The sequence below is a fragment of the Eumetopias jubatus genome, unplaced genomic scaffold (genome assembly GCF_037043125.1).
Source record: "Eumetopias jubatus isolate StellerSeaLion01/CBP00866 unplaced genomic scaffold, mEumJub1_p1.0 scaffold_5, whole genome shotgun sequence".
NCBI classification, from domain to species: domain Eukaryota; kingdom Metazoa; phylum Chordata; class Mammalia; order Carnivora; family Otariidae; genus Eumetopias; species Eumetopias jubatus.
In genome coordinates, this window is record NW_028274811.1 from 94,547,232 (window position 1) to 94,566,040 (window position 18,809).

Here is an 18,809-nt window from a genome sequence, read left to right on the forward strand (position 1 = left end):
AAGAGGTTCTCCTATAGCCCAGGAAAAGGCAAAGAGGCTGAACCCATCCTACATAGCCTAGAAACTGTAAGCTGTTTGGTGTGGTGAAACATGGGATGTGTAAGATCTTATACTGTTCACTACTATGACTGCAGTGTTTAGCATCTAGTTACTCTACTATTAGCACTTGATAATAGTACTCAAGAATCAGTACTCAAGAGTTATTTGTTGAAGAAAGTAACAAAAGGAAAGCATGGTGAGAAGTAAGCCTGGCAAGGTTGACCCGACTAGAGAATTTAGACCTTGGCTGGAGGACAGTGGGAAGTCACAGAAAGATTGATTAGATGTGTATTTCTGATAATGGCCCACCCTGCTGTATCACAGGAAATGTGCCGGGGAAAGCCCGTGCTGAGGCAGGAAGGAGGTAGACTATGGTTGTGGTCCAAGTGAGAGATGAGAGGTGGTCCAGGAGAGAAGAGGACCTGAGCCATGAGAAGATGGTTTATATGAGGAGGTAGAGAGATACCTCAGAGATGTGAGGAAGAGAGATTTTATAAGATTGTATCCTTGATTCCTTATGGAAGAGGAAGGAAAGAGGGAGGGAATGGAAAGAGAGGAAGGCTCCCAGGTTTCCAACTAGAGTGACTACCTGCTGGTCACACAGTGTATTGTGTGTGTGTGTGTGTGTGTGTGTGTGTGTATGTGGGGGAATTCATTATGAAGCTCATGAAAGTTATGTGTCAGGATCCCTCACTTTCATGGGCCACTTTCAAGACCCTGTACCTGATTTCGTATTCACTGTTTTATTTTTCTCAAAGAACCTTTCTCTGTTCAATTTTGGAAGATGCAGCCCTCACCAAGCCTGGAATTATAATGGAAATAATTTTGGGGAAAAGATTGTAAGTTCCATTTGGACCATGTTGAGTTTGAGGTGGATGAAAAATCTCCAGGTGGAGATGTTCTGCAAGGAGCATAGTGTGGTGGTTAGAGCATAGGTCAGAGTTTGGATCCCGGCTTCAAGACATGTGAATTTGGGTCTGTGCTCATCATGGGGCGATGATGTTAGTAGCACCTTCCTGGGGTTGTTGTAAAGATCAGATGAGACAGTGTATGTAAAATATTTAAACAGGGCCAAGGGTGTGGTTGGTCCTCACGACAAGCTACATGTCCGCTCTTGGTATTATGTGGGAAAGTGCAGATCTGGGGGTCATCAAAGCGATGGAGGCCTTGGAAGGATCATGCAGGAAGAGCATGTTAGGGCATGATAAGAAGGCCAGAGCTGTGATGTTTATCATGGTGACCAGAGGAAGAGGAACCAGCAAGAGAGGCTGACAAGGATCAGCCAAATGGGTGAGGGGAGGAGAGTGGGTCCTGGAAGCCAGAGGAAGAGAGACTATCCAGAAGGCACTCGGTCATGAGTGTCGCGTGCTGCCGAGAGTCAAGGCTCTGGTGTGGGCTTTGGAGGAAGTCATTGGTGAGCTCGTTGAAGGCTTCAGAGTGGAGTAGGACTCTGAGAAATGAACATATGTGCGGATGGCAAATGTAGACTGTCCTCCGGAGGACCCTGGCCATGGGAAAAAGAGAACAGAGGCAGAGAGAGAGAGAGAGAACGTCGGGGTGCTTGGTTTGTTTTGCTTTTGGAGGACACAAGTTTAGAGATGAAACTCACAGGCTTTGGGGGCTGTGTGGAAGAGTTGGGGCAGAAGATTTGAAATTTGGGAAAACAATGAAATAAATGATGGGAAATGGGAATATCCTGGAAGGATTAGGAAGGGGAGGATCAAAGACAAGGTGAGGGGTCAACCCTGAATGGCTCTCTGAGTCTCGAAGGAAGGGGGCAAGTGGGGAGGTTGTAAATGAGTGTGTATGTAGGAGGACAGGAAGTGGGGGGTTATGCTTGTTGGTCTCAATTTTATTCTGTGAAGTGGGATGATGGGTTGTCTGCAGAAATAGGTAAATATATAGCATCTCCCCAACTGCAGGGCATTTAGGAGAAATTGTGATTAAGAAACTTAAAATCTCGAGGAGAAAACCAAGGCTGTGGAAACCAAAGTTGATGATGAAGCTATCAATACCCTTATAAATTATTTTATATCAAGTAATACAAGGCGGGGAACACAGCATACCAAGAGGACAACCTCAGAGGCAACCTGCACATCTTTATTAGTACCACACAGCTCACTGTAATTCACAATCCTTTGTTTGCTTGCTAGCTGCTGGAGGCTTTTCAGGCCCTTCCTACCCTGCAGTTTAAATGAAATGCTTACAAGTTCATTTTTTAAATTATGAATAACTTGAAACCCACAACAAAGTTGAAAGAATTTTATAGTGCATACCAATGATTCTACCATTAACATTTTACTAAGCTTGTTTGTTTATTTTAAAGATTTATTTGTTTGAGAGAGAGAGCACACAAGTGGGAGGGGCAGGGAGAGGGAGAGAGAGACTCTCAAGCAGACTCACACTAAGCATGTGGACCCCCACACGGGGCTCCATCTCAGGACCCTGAGATCACGACCTGAGCGGAAATCGAGAGTTGGATGCTTAACCGACTGCACCACTCAGGTGCCCCTAAGCTAGTGTATATAAATAAACTTTTATTTTTAGAGTAGTTCTAGATTTTCAGAAAATTTGAAGATTGTGCCGAGTTTCCATGTCCCATGTGCCATTTTCCTTTATCATTAACATCATACAATAATATAGTGCATTTATCACAATTAACGAACTAATATCAATGTATTATTATTATTATTATTATTATTATTAAAAGAGAGAGAGAGAGGGTATATGCGGGGAGGGGCAGAGGGAGAGAGAGAATCTTAAGCAGGCTCCAGGCCCAGTGCAGAGCCTGACAGTGGGCTCCATCTCACGACCCTGACAAGATCATGACCTGAGCTGAAATCAAGAGTAGGGTGCTTAACTGACTGAGCCACCCAGGTGCCCCTATTGATGTATTACTATTAGTGAAATAAAAATAGGTTTTTCAAATTTCCTTACTTTTTCAGACTTCCTTAGTTTTTGCCTAATGTCCTTTTTCTGTTCCAGGATCCCCTCCAGGATTCCGCATTACATTCTGTTGTCTTGTTTCCTTAGGCTTCTTTTGGCTGTGACATTTCTTAGGCCTTCCTTTTTTTTTTTTTTAAAGATTTTATTTATTTATTTGAGAGACAGAGAGAACGAGAGATAGAAAGCACGAGAGGGAAGAGGGTCAGAGGGAGAAGCAGACTCCCCGCTGAGCAGGAAGCCCGATGTGGGACTCGATCCCGGGACTCCAGGATCATGACCTGAGCCGAAGGCAGTCGCTTAACCAACTGAGCCACCCAGGCGCCCTTCTTAGGCCTTCCTTATTGTTAAAATGACCTTGACAGGGGCACCTGGGTGGCTCAGTCGTTAAGCGTCTGCCTTCGGCTCAGGTCATGCTCCCGGGGTCCTGGGATCGAGCCCCACATCGGGCTCCCTGCTCGGCGGGAAGCCTGCTTCTTCCTCTCCCACTCCCCCTGCTTGTGTTACCTCTCTCGGTGTGTCTCCCTCGGTCAAATAAATAAAATCTTTAAAAAAAAAATGACCTTGACAGTGTGAAAAATAATGGTCAGGTATTTTGTAGAATGTCCCTCAATTGGGATTTGCCTGATGAATTTCCTCTCTTTTTAAAATTAATTGATAATTTTTCCCAGCTTTGTTGAGATATAATTGACATAAAAAATTGTGTGAGGGGCGCCTAGGTGGCTCAGTCATTGAGCGTCTGCCTTCGACTCAGGTCATGATCCCGGGGGGTCCCGGGATCGAGCCCCGCATCGGGCTCCCTTTCCGCGGGAAGCCTGCTTCTCCCTCTCCCACTCCCCCTGCTTGTGTTCCCTCTCTCGCTGTGTCTCTCTCTGTCAAATAAGTAAAATCTTAAAAAAAACAAAAACAAAAACAAAAAAAAAACATTGTGTGAGTTTAAGATGTACAGTCTGTTGAGTTGATACCATGAGATGGTCACCACAGCAACTGAGTTAACACCTCCATCACCTCACATATTTAGCTTTTTTTTTTTATGGTTAGAACACTTAAGATCTACTCCCTTAGCAACTTTCAAGTATATAATACAGTATTGTTAACTATTACCACCAAGCTGTGACCAACATCTCCCTGATTTTCCCCATCCCCTAGCTTCTGGCAACCACCATTCTCTGTTTCTCTGAATTCAGTCTTTTTAGATTCCACATATAAGCGAGATCACACAGTATGTGGCTTTCTCTGCCTGCCTTATCTCACTCAGCATGATGCCTGCCTATTATCAGAAATGGCAGGAATTCCTTCTTTCTCATGACTGTGTAATTTTCCAGTGTGTGTGTGTGTGTGTGTGTGTGTGTGTGTGTGTGTGTATACACATTTTCTTTATTCATTTGTCTATCAATGGACGCTTAGCTTGTTTTCATACCTCGCCTGATATGATGATTTTCTCATGATTACACTGGGAGTATGGGTTTGGGGAAGAAAGACCACAGAGGTAAAATGCCATTCATATCACATCATATCAAGGGTACACACCATTGGCATGATTAATCACTGTGGACGTTGGTCTTGATCACCTGGCTGAGTTATTGTTTGCCAGATTTCTCTAATGTAAGCTTAGCCTTCTTCCTCTCTTCTCATGTGTCCCCATTGGAAGGAAGTCACTGTATGCAGCCCACAGGCTGGGAGTTGGCTCCACCTCACCGAAGGCTTAAATTTCTTTTTTCACCCACCAGTTAGCCATCCCTCCATCCATTAATCCATATTCTTTTTCTAACCATATCTCAAAATAAATTTGCAAATTTATTTTATTTTGTTGCAGGTGATGCATATGTGAACGGATATTGTTTCTGTGCCTTGTCTGGTCCTAATCCCAAGTTTCGATTGTATTACCTTCTGGGTTCTGCCTTCTGGCTCCTACTGGGATCCCTAGATCACAAAATACTGTTTAATCCATTTGTTTGCATACCAAGTAGACATTTCTCAAGGCAACTGCCGGCCTCTGAGATTATGGGTCTTGGCTCTGCCATGGTAACATCTTACGCAGCATGCATGGGCAGTACCCGCTCCCTGGCTGTCTCTGACCTGTTCTTCTATCGCTTCTAGGGCTTCAATGCAATCAATAAAGAGAAATAAATAAAATAAATAAATAAACCTCTGCGGACCTTCTGGTTCCGTTCTCTTGTCCTAGTTCCCTCTTTTGCTAATTATTCCCATCGAGAGGGGCGCTAGATTCACACACCGAAACTGAAATTCTCAATTCCCAGTACAGTTGCATACATTAGATTTGCATTTCACATAAAGTGAACTTGGAGTTGAAGACAGATATGTTGTATTTTATAAAGGATATACGACATAACACAACTACTGCATATTTTGCAAATATGCAAAATTAGGTATTTTCTGCCAATGTGGAAACAGCCGTGTGGGTGCAGCCTAATGGGAAGAGTAATTGAAAGCTGTTGGATTTTATATGAATTTGGCAAATTCTTGTTTAAGTGGAAATGACTTCAGGAACTTTTCTTTCAGCCATCAACATACTTCTTTGTTGATATTCATCACACTTTGTCACGTTTTCTGTGTCTTCCATCATCTATATCATATTGTATATGCCATGAGCCCTGGATGTGTGCTGGTCAGAACAACCCAGAATGACTGGCTGGTTGGATGGATGAATGTAATTTCTAGATATTTTCTAAGAAATGCCTGATCTTTGGCTTATACCATTTGGTCTTCCTGCTTCAATTCAGAAGCATTAGTAGTGATGGCTGACAACCTTCAAAGTACACGGTTACTTCAGGATTTAAAAAATTCTATGTTTTAAATTAACACACAGTAATACTGACTTTTTTATGTGTGTAGTTCCATGAACTTTAAGATCAAGGTGTGTTGACAACCACCACAATCAGGGTACGGAACAGGCTCTAACAGCCCAGAAAGCTCCCTCTGCTACCCCTTTGTACTCTTACCCCCTCCCCCCATATCCCTAGACCCTGGCAATCACTGGTACTTCTCTATCACTGTTATGTTTTTTTGACAATGTCATATGTATGGAATCTCATAGTATGTGATCCCTTGAGACCGACTTTTTTCACTCCGAATAATACCTTTGAGATGTTGCATGTATCAATAGTTGGCTTGTCTTCTTGCCTGAGTAGTGTCCTGTGGTATAGACCTATTGCCATTTGTCTACCCATTCACCAGTAGCAAGAGGTCCAGCTTGTTTACATTTCTTGACAACTATGAACAGAACGGCTATAAACATTAATGTACAGGTATGTGTGAACAGAAGTTCTCATTTCCCTAGGGCAAATACCTAAGAATGGGAATGCTAGTTCCCATGGTAAGGGACTATTTAACGGTATCAGAAACCACCCAACTAGTTTCCAGTGTGGCTGTACCATTTTGCGTTCTCACCAACAATAAGAGAGCTCCAGTGGCTTTGCTATCCAGTCCCCAATCACAGAGCAGGCCTTGTAGCTGGGACCTCATTTTGCTCCATGCTCGACCAGCAGTGCATGTCCCCGCACTGAAGCCAGCCTTAGCAGTGTGCCTCTGGCGTCTGACAGCTTACAGTGCTCTGGCCCTGGCTTCCTTCCCTCGCGGATGCACGTTCTCTTGCAGAAGCCCAGCACGCTCCCTCTTGCTTCAGGGTTTCTTTTAACTTCTGCGTGCACTTTGGGTTTTGATTTGTATTTGCATTATTTGTATTATTTGACTGCTACTTTTTGAGACTTTCTCTATGGCAAGCACTTTGCTAAGGACTGTCTTATTCTTAATTACTATTGTTAAATATTTCGAACACATTATATGATGATAAATCCCAATGTATCCCTCACTCCATTTTTTGCCCATTTTGCTTCGAATCCTTTTGTTTTAAAAATTGAAACTTTACAAATATATTGGCATCTTCCTTCCGCAAACCCATTTCTCCCTCCCTTTATATAATCAGTAAAACCTCAACTTGCCTCTATCATTTGCTCATTACAACCAGATGGAAAAGCCTATTTGCCCAGCCCAGGCTTGGTTTTGGTGGTACTTCCAGATAAAGGATAGAGGGCCAATAGCAAATAGAAGCTTAAAGATCATCCATCACAAGTGAAGAGCTGGTACCTGGATTCACATCCAGTACCAGAATTTGGCCTGAGACGCTCCCCAGAGGTTCTTCCCATGCTCCTGGAGTCTTGAATTTCAGACCCCCGTCTCACTTATGGTTTTTGTTTTCTTTAAGATTAACCGCCATTACTTCTATTTATTTATTATTTTATTTCAATTTAATTAATTATTTTAACTTTACAAAATCTTTTCCTTTTTCTGAACAACACCCACGAAATCATGAGTTAGATGAGTTCAGGGTATTTTCCTCACACACGGCAGTATGTGTGTGAGGCACTGCGTGCTTACATTTGTCAAACCTGTGTGTTCCTCTGTGTCCTAAGTCACAGTGATTTGTGCGCCACACAAGTTGAACTCTGCTCAATACCACTCTACCTTTGTGGGGGCGGGGGCGGCACTGGATTTGGGCCCCCTGAATGCACAACTCAGGAAATAAGTAAGCCAGGATGCAGGCCTTGGTGAGGAAATCCAACCAAAGATTCACACTCGAATTAGGTACCATGGCTCCCCGTCCAGCCTAGTAGCCCAGGCTGCACTAGGTATTTCTTGAGACATGAGCTCTCCAAGAGGGGAGCTTTTTGCAAAAGACCTATAACACAGAGCTCAATTTCCTTTTGTGTAAACTGGGGTCAAAAACTCAGACTCTTAAGAACAGAGAACAAATTGGTGGTTGCCAGAGGGGAAGTAGGTGGGGGGTTGGGGAAGATAAAGGGGATTAAGGGTACGCTTACTGTGATGAGCACTGAGTAACATGTAGAATTATTGAATCACTATATTGTCCACCTGAAATGAATGTAATACCGAATGTTAATTATACTTCAATAAAAAAATAAAAATTACAAATTACAAAATACAATTAAAAAAACTGAGGGAAAAGGATCTTGGGAGATCAGATTAGGGTTTAATTGTAAGTGGCAGAAACAGATGTTGCCTGGACCAACAGCTGACATGCATCGAACAGCTGAGGGGGCTGGAGGCTCAGAGAACTGGAGGGGATGCAAACGGGGCTGGGAAGTGGGCAGTAGCCAGGGGACCCCAGAGGGCCAGGCGGCTCCCCCATGCCTCAGCCTCCCACCTCGGGAGCCAGGGGACGCTCACACAGGGCTCCGGATGTTCTAGCTGGACCTATGTTGCTCTTTGCATCCCCAGCTCAGAGCTCAAAACCCTGGCACAGAGTGTCTGATGGGCCACGTCAGTAGGGGACCGGGATAGGGAAAACTGGCCCATAACACACACCCCTTCCATTGTGACCGCCCTGATGGGAGCGTTCCCCAAGTGACATGCAAAGCATGCATCGGAAGCAGGGTGGGGACCCTGGGCAGTCCAAAGTGGCAACTGGCTCCAATTGCTTGGAGAATTTGGAAATAATTTGTATAAGGTGACTGACAGAGTGCCTAATAGCTGAAGAATTAATTCCATGGCCTGGGCAGTTATATGGAAACCCATAAAGAGAGGTAAAGATAAGAACAATAACAAAACAAAACAAAATGAAATAAACGAAACGAAACAAAAACAACAGTTACCTTCCTGCGAGGACTTGAAAGAGCCAGTGTAGAACTGTACTTAAAAACTCCCTCTTTTCCAGGGCGCCTGGGTGGCTCAGTCCATTGAGCGGCTGCCTTTGGCTCAGGTCATGATCCCAGGGCTCTTGGGATCGAGCCCCGCATCGGGCTCCCTGTTTGGCGGGAAGCCTGCTTCTCCCTCTCCCACTCCCCCTGCTTGTGTTCCCTCTCTCGCTGTGACTCTCTCTGTCAAATAAATAAAATCTTAAAAAAAAAAAAACCTCTCTCTTTTCTAGACTAACACAGCGTTTTCTAACACACGGCTTCTGCAGACAGGGCCGGGGGAGGCAGCACTTACACTGCCGAAGGACATTGCAATCCCTCCGGAAGGATGGTGTCCTCCGGGTTGGAGATGGAGCCTATGCTGCTCGGTCAGCACTCTGAACTCTTCCCAGGGCACACTTCCCAGGGCCCCCGACACGTGGGATTAGGATGGAAAGAAAAATATAGCATCACAAGAGAAGGTTTAAAACTAAGGGCTGATCTTTGTTCAAAGACCCAAGACCATGTTCTCTTCTGGATATAGTAGAGATGACACTTTGGTGAGTGTCTTTACCAGAATGAAACAAAAATGGCATCCTTTTTTCTACAAGTCTCCAAATATCGAGTTTATGGTCACCTTCTAGCATTTCCAATGTCAGTTTACAGTCAGGGGCCCAGCGAGGTCTAAGGATTACCTGGGAGTTTGCTAATGAGATGGACCTCTGGGACCCACCTGGAGGCCTGAGCTGGGGCCTTCGCTGAGACCCCAGGATCTGCATTTTGCCAAGGGTACGAGACAAGGAGTCTTTGACTTGGTGTCTAAACCCCATTTAGCTTTTCCTTTGCCGTGGAGAAGGCTTGCTAGGACAAGCTTTATGAAAATAGGGTCTCTTAAGCCAAATAAACTTTCACAGGGATTGTCAAGAAACACTGAATTACAAAACAGAATATAGTAAATATTTAAGGAAATTAACTCGTTATGGGCACCTCTTCCCATGAGAATAGTGGCTACATTAGTTAGAAATCATTCTTAACAGTTTCACAGGTCTCTTAAGGACCTCAACTGAACAGTTTATTATATTGGCTCAAATTATTGTGCCCTATTTAATAGTAGTTCCAGCTACTAAGGGCTGAAGTCTCACTTGGTACTCTGTGCTGTGGGTTTTAAACACCTGATTACATTTAATTCCCAACTAAACACATCAGGATGTGATATTATGATTCCATTTCATTTTTTTAAAGATTTTATTTATTTATTTGTGTGTGTGAGAGAGAGAGAGGGAGAGAGAGAGGGAGACAGAGAGAGAGAGAGAGAGAGAGAGAGCACGAGTGGGGGTGGGGGGGCAGAGGGAGAAGCAGGCTCTCTGCTGAGCAGGGAGCCCGATGCGGGACTCGATCCCAGGACCCTAGGATCATGACCTGAAGCCGAAGGCTTAACTGACTGAGACACCCAGGTGCCCTATGATTTCACTTCATAGCTGAGAAAACTGAGGCTCAGTACTGTCTTGCCCAAGTCAGAGTCAAGATTCAAACCCAGATTTGCGTGATCCCAGATTCTATTAACCTCTGTGCTGTTTGATAGGACCATCATGGCATTTTTAAAAATATTTGTTTATTTATTTATTTATTTGAGAGAAAAAGAGAGAGCAGGTGAGTGGAGGGGAGGGGCAGAGGGAAAGAGAGAATATCAAGCAGCTCCACGCCCAGCGCTCAGCCCCCCATCATGGCATTTTAAAAATCATTGTTTTGGGGTGCCTGGGTGGCACAGTTGGTTAAGCATCTGACTCTTAGTTTTGGCTCAGGTCATGATCTCAGGGTCCTGGGATCCAGTCCCACATTGGGCTCCCTGCTCAGCGGAGGGTTGTGAGATCAGGCTCCACGTTCAGCATGGAGCCTGCTTAAGGTTCTCTCTCCCTCTCCCTCTGCCCCTCCTCCTCATGAACTCTCTCTCTCTCTAAAAACAAAACAAAACAAAACAAAACAAAAACAACGACAAAAAATATAAAATCATTGTTTTAAGTGTGATGCTGATATTCTCACCAGCCCTCCCTGGCATAAACCAGATTATTGATGCTTCTCTGGGGCTTTTCCCAGGTGGGTCCTGTGGCCAACTGCAAGGCCCGTTATCTACCTTCCCAGTGAAAACAGACTGAACACCAAAGGCAGCCCTGGTAGGAGGAAATGGCACAAAGCGACAATACATACCCTTCTACCCTGCTGTCACGAGACAAATTTAAAGCTTTCTTAGTGGAGAGCAGTGGGTGAGGTGTAATAAAAGTTATAAGTAATAAAAGTAATAAAAGTTCCTATCTTCCACCTAAGCAAGTCTACATCTAGCAATTTATCCTAAAGAAATAATTATGGCTGTGTGTAGCAGTTTAGTTGAAAGAATGTTCATTTCTGAGTTGATTATAATAGTGAAATTTGGAACCAACCTAAGTATCCAACCAAGGGAAATTATTGAAATAAATTTTAGTACCTGCATATCACAGGACATGCTGCAGCCATTTGAAAAGCTGCTCTGGGATGATATTCAACCATATGGAAAGTTGCTCACAATATGTTGCGTATATTTAAAAAAAGCCAAAGAGGTTATAAAGAATTGTATGAAGAGTGTGATCCCATTTTCACAGTATGAAATTCTTTTTTAAAAAAGAAATATTAAAATTTTAAGTGTTTAATGTTTATTATTCTTGTTTCTTGCTTGTATTTCCTTATTTCCATAATAACTGTTTTACCCTTGCAGATAGAAAAAAATCATAACTTTGTTCAAACAAAATAAAATACAAGGGTAACAGACAACTTGAAGGGATTTGAGTATTCCATGTGTCTAAAGCCACTGTTCCCCTATTGGCCCCTCTGGCTATCTCCCAGACCTCTGCCTTCTCACCGGCTCAGCACCCTAGACAATGCCAGGGATTCACACCAACCTAACAGGGGTGTCTCAGAGCCTTCCTGCTGATGCAAAAATCCCCATAGGCCATTTGGTTATATTTGGTCATAGGAAGTCTGGTTTCCCTGCTTGCCATCACAGGGGGCTCTTGACACATGTGCTTCTGACCCTCCAACCTGGGCTGAGCCCACAGATCCCTCAGTTTTTTCACTTTTTAGGAGAAACCAGAGAGGAAACTGGAGTCACCAAATCTAGAGGGATATACACACGTCAGAAATGGAAATGAACGCACACTCTGGTTTGCTAGGTCCCTACAGCAGGCCTGCAGCAGCCTCATACGTGGCCCAGCTGGATCTCACAAGGCTCATTCAGTCATGTGTGCCGGGCACCCTTCTCACTCCTAGAGACACGCCATGTTGACTTGCGTTCTTGGAGACCCCCTTCTAGTGGCAGAGATGAGCAGTCAGATGACCATTCCTGGTGGATGGAGGGGTTGGTGCAGCACCCTCTGGAAGCATTTAGGAGGAACCCCTAACCCACATTTGGAGGCTCAGGGAAGTTTTCCAAAGGAGGTGATGTTCAACATTGACAGGGAAGAGAATTAGGAAAGGGGCACTTTACAGATTCTCATAGAGGGGACAGGATGATGCTCTCAATTTGCATCGAGTCATCTGAAGTGATTCTGCAGGTAATTTCCAGTAAGTGGGCTCTGGGGGCTCTGAGTCTGGTCATGGGGCCTTAGAGCCCTGGCGAGGGAACCAGACAAGAGCTGAGAAGAACCAGGAGGGGTCTACAAGCCGGGTGGGCGAGGAGAGGGCAACAAAACTCAAAGCCAAACATCGGGTTCCACCAAGCCTCGATCTGAAGGGGACTGGGCAGGGTGGGGGTAGCAGGGGAGGGGAGGGAGGGAGAATGGAGGTGTGTGTGGTGGGGACAGAGCAGGGCCGGGGTAGCAGAGGCTGAGAGGCATGCATCTTGGAAAAAGGCCCCCAGGGGGAGCTCAAGGGAGCTGTTGCTTTTGGCTCTCTCCACTGTTACTGTTGCTTTAAGCTTCCTCAGCCTCTGGTGCCAGGAGGAGAAAAATCTCTTAGGGAACCCAACCAAAGAAAAGAGAGGCAAGAATAGAAGAGCTGTTTGACATTAAACCTGACAGGGGAGATGGAATATACTACTTAACAAAGAAGGGCTGGTGATGAGAGGCAAAGACACCCCTACGTAGTTAGCAATTAAGGAGACCTGCACCACCTTGTGATTTCCCCAAGGTCAGCCATGCACCTCTCCACCCTCCCGATAGTCTGCTCCAACCCATGGCCCCTTCCCAACCTGGCCCCCACTTTCCAGTGACATGGTTCCTTCCTGCTGTGTCTGGTATCCATCAGCATGAGGTCACCTTCCTCAAGCACCCAATCAAGAAGACCCCTGCATTATGCTCTCTCACACACTGGCTTGTTTCTGCGAGTCCACAGCGATCATCCCTCCTGAAAATGGGCTTCCTGCTGCACTCACTGTTTTCTCTCCCATTGTGCTCTGAGGGCAGGACCCTGCCTGTCTTGTGCATCACCATAATCTCACCCTTAGAACAGTACCTGGTACATAGTATGGCTTGATATAAAACTGCTGAATGAACGAATGAATGAAAGATAAATGAATGAATGGTGATTGTGTTTGGGGGGAAAGAAAACAAGCTCCAGAATCAGACACGGACAAGCCCAGGATTGAACCCAAGTCCACCACTTACACATGGAGTAATCTCTGAGCCCAGGGTTCCAATTTGTAAAATGGGCTATGCAAGGATTGTGGATTTGCAAAGGGCCTAATACAGAGTAAGTGCTAAAAGGTAGCTATTTAATTTTATTAGCATGATAAAGAATAAGGAAGAATTTTGCTGTTATACCAGAGATGGGATGGGTAAGAGTCTAGAATGGCCAGTAGGCAAGCTGCATGGGTCAGGAAGGGAAGGCAGGAAGGGGAAGATGGAATGACCTGCTCTAAGTACCCTCTAGGCCATCAAACCGCAGGAAGGAAAGGCTGAGCTGACAGATCTCTCAGCAATCAAGAGCAGGCTGAGTGTGGTTTCTCTGGACAATCCCTGGGCAGAAACCGGAACAAACTCAAGACCCACCATCATTGCTCAGAAGCATGGATGTTTCTAGGGAGGTTGCTTAGCCACCTGAGCTGCCCCAGCCACACTCCCCCATCATGACCCAGCCATGGGGCCTTATCTGTGCACCTTACTGTGTAGACTGCCCCCGTAGAGAAACCAGGTTGGACATCTTGGCGTCCTGTTGCATTACTCTCACGTGACATAGATGACAATCCAGATATTGCTGTTGGGCCAGGCCTACAGAAAAAGGGAAAGTTAGCCAAATAGAAGAACACAGTCTGGAAGAAAAGGGGGAAGTAAGGAAAAACACAGCTGGGTCAAAGGAAAAGTGGTAACTGAATTGAGAAAAAAAATGCCCATCAGGAGCTCTGAGAACAAAGGGAAAGCTATATGGGGCGGTGGGGAGCTGGAGAGTGTCCGGAGCCAGGGGTGGGAGGCCTGGGGCTCCAATACAGTCTCTGTCCTCAACTGCCATGTGGGTTTAGGCCAATGGCTTCCCCTTTCTGAGCTTCCAGTTTTCTCAATGGCCACGTGTTCTCGTTCCTTCCTTATATCATTAACTCATTGATTCACTGATTCAAAAATATTTCTGAAGCACCTAGTTTGTGCCAGGGACTGCTGTAAGCACTGGGGATTCAGTAATGAGCAGAGCGGACAAAGATCTCTAGCCTCATGTTTACTGCCCACTGTAAACAAAACCAGGAAAATATGCTGTATCTTCATTTGGGATGAGTGCTAAGGAGAAAAAACAGTAGGGAAGGGTGACAGGGAGTCTTTTCCAAAAGGGTGACTTCAGTCAACAGCGAGTCAAGACCTCAAGAAGTAAGGGAGTGAGGCGGGATGTCATCTGGGCAAAGGGGGTTCCAGGCAGAGGAGACAGCCAGTGGGCAGAGCTGCCTTGAGTATGGAACTTTCTCATCTCGGCTCCTTTCAATGCTCCCAGCAAGTTTGGTGACTGCAGCAGCTTCCTAAGGGCCTCCCTGCCCCCACTCCTGCCTCTACAATCCTCTCTCTACCCATGATCCTGGTGCCCCTTTAAAAAGTAAGTCAGTCCCCATCACTTCTCTGCTCAAAACTGGCCAGGTGCCCCTGCCACACGCAGAGCAAATGGCGGTCCTTCACTATCGGCTGAGCCTGGCTTTCTCCTCTCTCCCTGGTTCACTCCTTCCCAGCTACTCTGGCCAAGCTGCTGTTTCTGCAGCCTTAGGGGTTTTACCCATGTCCTCTGCCGAGATATCCTTCCCCGGTTACCCAAGTCTGGCTTCCTGACTTCATGCGGATGCCACCTCCTTCAGAGAACCACCTTCACCAACCTGTCCACACAAGCAGCACCCTCTGTCCCCTCACTGTGCTCTATCTGTTTTCATAGCCTTCATCACTCCCCTCATTTTATATATTCACAGTAGTAGATGTAATCGATCAGATGGTTACTACATGCTGGACACTGTCCTAAACATCCAAGAATTAATTTATCTTCGCTCAGTCTCCCTGAAGATGGTATCATTATTAACTACATGCTCTAGATCAATAACCTGAGTTACAGAGAGGTTAAGAAATGTGCTCAAGGCTCCCAGCTGGAGACTGTCAGGGAAGATTCAAATCCTGGAGCTTCCATTATTAACCACAACACTTTAGACCAGCACTACCCAAAACCACTCTGTGATGACAGAAGCGTTCTGTGTCCATAATGGTAGCCATTGGCCGCAAGTGCCTGTTGAGTGCTTGAAGTGTGTGTGACCAAGGAATTTTAATTATTTTTAATTTAAATAGCCACATGTGGTTAGTGGCTACTATATGGGACAGTGGAACCCTAGAGCCTCTTATTTGTTCTTTTTTAATGTCTGTCTGCCACAGAAGGAAGGAACCTCTATGTGCTTCAGTTTTCTTATTTTTATAGTGATATAAATATTTTACAGGACTGTTGTGATCATGGGTATGTATATATATATATATAATATTATATAATTTTATTACATTATATATCTATATAGACCTATACATCTATGGATCTCTGTACCCGTATATGGCATATAAAGGACATAGGACATAGCCTAGCACAGAGTATATACTCAATGCTTATTAATTATCATAATCATCATGATCATTGTCATTCTTATTATCATTATAAGGCTCCATAAATCCAAGGACTTTGTTCACTGAAGAATCCCATTACCTGCAATATTCTGAGAACATAGTAGGTGCTCAATAAGTACTTTTTGAATGAATAAGTGAACTGAGTTGACTGTGGGACTTGAACAAAAATCAATTGCCACAAACTCAAACTCTTTGGGGGCCTTGGCAGGGCATGTAAATGAGTGAAGGGGACCTGTCTAAGATTGTTGGGGAGGATTAGGGACTGTGGTGAACTGAAGAGAACACGCTCCAGGTCAAGGCTTTCAAGATCATTTTCTGGGGGTGGGGGCAGCAGGGAGCACTGTGGTCCCAACAGAACACCCATAGATAAAGGCACCCACGAGCTGCCACTTTGGGGCACTTTGCTACTCTGTAATTACAAGTGTCTGGTTCTTTTTCCCAAAGGTTCAACTCTGCTCTTGGTAGGTATTCTTTGCATGTAAAGCAACTCCAGACCCAGGCTCAGAAAACCAATGCTGTAGGTGGTGCTGAAAGAAGACATATTTGTTCAGAAATTACATGTGAAGAAAGAAAGAAGAAAGAAAAAGAAAGAAAGAAAGAAAGAAAGAAAGAAAGAAAGAAAGAAAGAAAGAGAAGGAAGGAAGGAAGAAAGAGGAAGGAAAGAAGGAAGGAAGGAAGGAAGGAAGGATGGATGAAGGAAGGAAATGTGAATGGTTGGCAAAACAGGAACATCAGTCTGGGAAGTGGCAGCCAAGTTGACAGCAATGACAAGGAAAGGATCTGGCACAAAGCCTTTTGTCTAGAAAGAAGTCTTTTTTTGGAAAGGATTTGAGTTCTGAAAACAGTGCCTATAGTTGGCCTTCCGGAGCTCACTGGGGCATTTATTTTTTGTTGTTGAATAGAACAGTCGGCAAAATGGCCTCCACCATTTGAATCACTAGTTCTTTCTCTCTCCCACCGTGTATAGTTATGTGGATGTAGGGCATAAGTACGTATGACACACTTGAATGCTATTCTAGGAATCCACATCCCTAGTGTGAGTCACTATGGTGTGATCTTGGGCACCTCTCAGACAGTGATTGGGTCATCAGGTACTTCCAACATAAAAAGTGATACATCATTCAGTGATTCTAAATCAGAAGTGGCTCATAGGCACTCTACACTTGTGGTTTGTTTGGCCCATATGATTTTTTAATATTTTATTTATTCATTTCACAGAGAGAGAGAGAGAGAGCACAAGCAGGGGAAGCGGCAGGCAGAGGGAGAGGGAGAAGCAGGCTCCCCGGGGGCCAGGCAGGGAGCCCAATACATAGGGGCTCGACCCCAGGATCCTGGGATCCTGACCTGAGCCAAAGGCCGACTGAGCCACCCAGGTGCCCCGCCCACATGGTTTTTTAAAAGTTAGTCAGCATATTAGTTTTCTACTGCTGCTGTGAAAAATTATCACAAATTTAGTGACTCAAAACAATACAAACTCATTGTTACATTTCTGGAAGTAAAAACTGACACAAGGCTCACTAAGCTAAAAAGAGGGCTGCGTTCCTTCTCGAAGGATCTAGTAGAGAATCTTTTTTCCAGACTTTCCCAGCTACCACTCACATTCCCTGGCTTGTGACCTCCTTCCTCCATTTTCAAAACCAGAACGTCCCATCTCTCTATGCCTTTCCTCCACAGTCACATCTCCACAGACTCTTCTTCTGCCTCCCTCTGACATTTTTAAGGACCCTTGTGATGACATGGGGCCCACCCAGATATTCTGGGATTCTGAGGTTTAAAAGCCAGCTGATTAGCAACATGAATTTCTCTTTGCCACGTAACTGAACATATTCATGGATTCCGGGATTAGGATATTGATTGAATTTCCTTTTTTGACATAAAATTCAGTTTTCTAGTTTCCCTTGGGTAAATATCTGCTGACTGGTGACCCTGGGCCCCAATCTTGCACAAGCAGACCCTCATTACAATATGGCAACAATTAGCCTGACCTGAGCTCTTCTGTTTGCCCCAGACTTCACCCCTCCTCATCATCTTTCTGACTAATGCCCAGAGTAAGTTGCCATTTGTTATTTCACTGTGCTACTGCTTTTCCTATGAAGCTTTCTTCACTCACTTGCGTGTCCCCCTGGCCTTACCAGCCTGTGAGCCTGCAGCATAGGTCCTTAATGCTTAAATATTCGGAAAGTTCAACTCTGTTGCTTCTGCTATCTGTCTCCATCAGAAATATTACAGAGTAATGTATGCAATTGATCACCACCCACATGTGATAAGGGGAGCCTGGGGTTACATGCAACCTAGGGAACTCACAGCAATGGAAACTAACTGCCCCTCAGGGCAGATACCTGGGGAGGGATGAGTGAGGCTGATGAGTTCCCAACAGCGCACAATACCAGCGAGGATCAGCACATACATGCATGGTGTGCCAGGCACCTCACTCTGTGTTTGTGATTTTCTTTTGCTGAAGCCTCCCAACCGCTCACTGAGGTGGATGTTGTTATTTAGCTTTCCCCGTCCCCTTGTGAAAACTGTGGCACAGAGAAGTTAAGTAAGTTGCCCAATGTCACATAGCTGCAGAGGAAGAGTTGGGGTTCAGAGATGTTATTCTGATTCCAGAATCTGAGTCTTGACACCTATAGCTTCTGTCATTAGAGAATTGGTATGTGGTTTTAAGCTTTTGAGGGCTTGGACTTAGGAAGACAGGCTGGACCCCAGGGATCATTCTAGCAGGTCTCCAGAATGGACTTGTGTCCCTCTGAGTTCCTAGGTTCACACAGGAAACCCCTGAAACAGGAACAAAGGCCCTCGGTCAGAGGAGGCTGCAGCTCGGCACAATTTGGGCCTTGAAGTTGTTTTGGCGAGACTTCCTAAATTGTCAGCCTTGCAGTCTGGAGTCCGAGATGTTTGTGAGAGGCCATGAACTCTGTGAGAGATTGACAGGGAACACTGGTAGGGTGGGGGAGGGAAGAGGGAAGCTTGTGAAAACCTAGCACTTTTGTTCACTTTTTGCACATTAAGTTTAGAGCTGTGAACTTGGTAGTTTCCCGTATTTAAAGCGAGTGGCCGGCCCCTGCAGGTCTAGTAAGGG

General features: G+C 45.0%; 1 protein-coding gene across 4 annotated transcripts in view; it reads right to left on the reverse strand.

Moving 5' to 3' along the window:
• KCNIP1 (potassium voltage-gated channel interacting protein 1) overlaps positions 1-18,809 on the reverse strand; it is a 371,320-nt gene that overhangs the window by 347,478 nt on the left and 5,033 nt on the right. For 3 of the 4 annotated variants that reach the window (XR_003609065.2, XR_003609064.2, XR_015768203.1), the window contains exon 2: positions 13,760-13,870. The exons of the other annotated variant lie outside the window; for it this stretch is intronic. The gene's annotated coding sequence lies outside the window, so the exon portion shown is untranslated. The remainder of the gene's footprint in view (positions 1-13,759; positions 13,871-18,809) is intronic. 4 annotated transcript variants of the gene reach the window in all.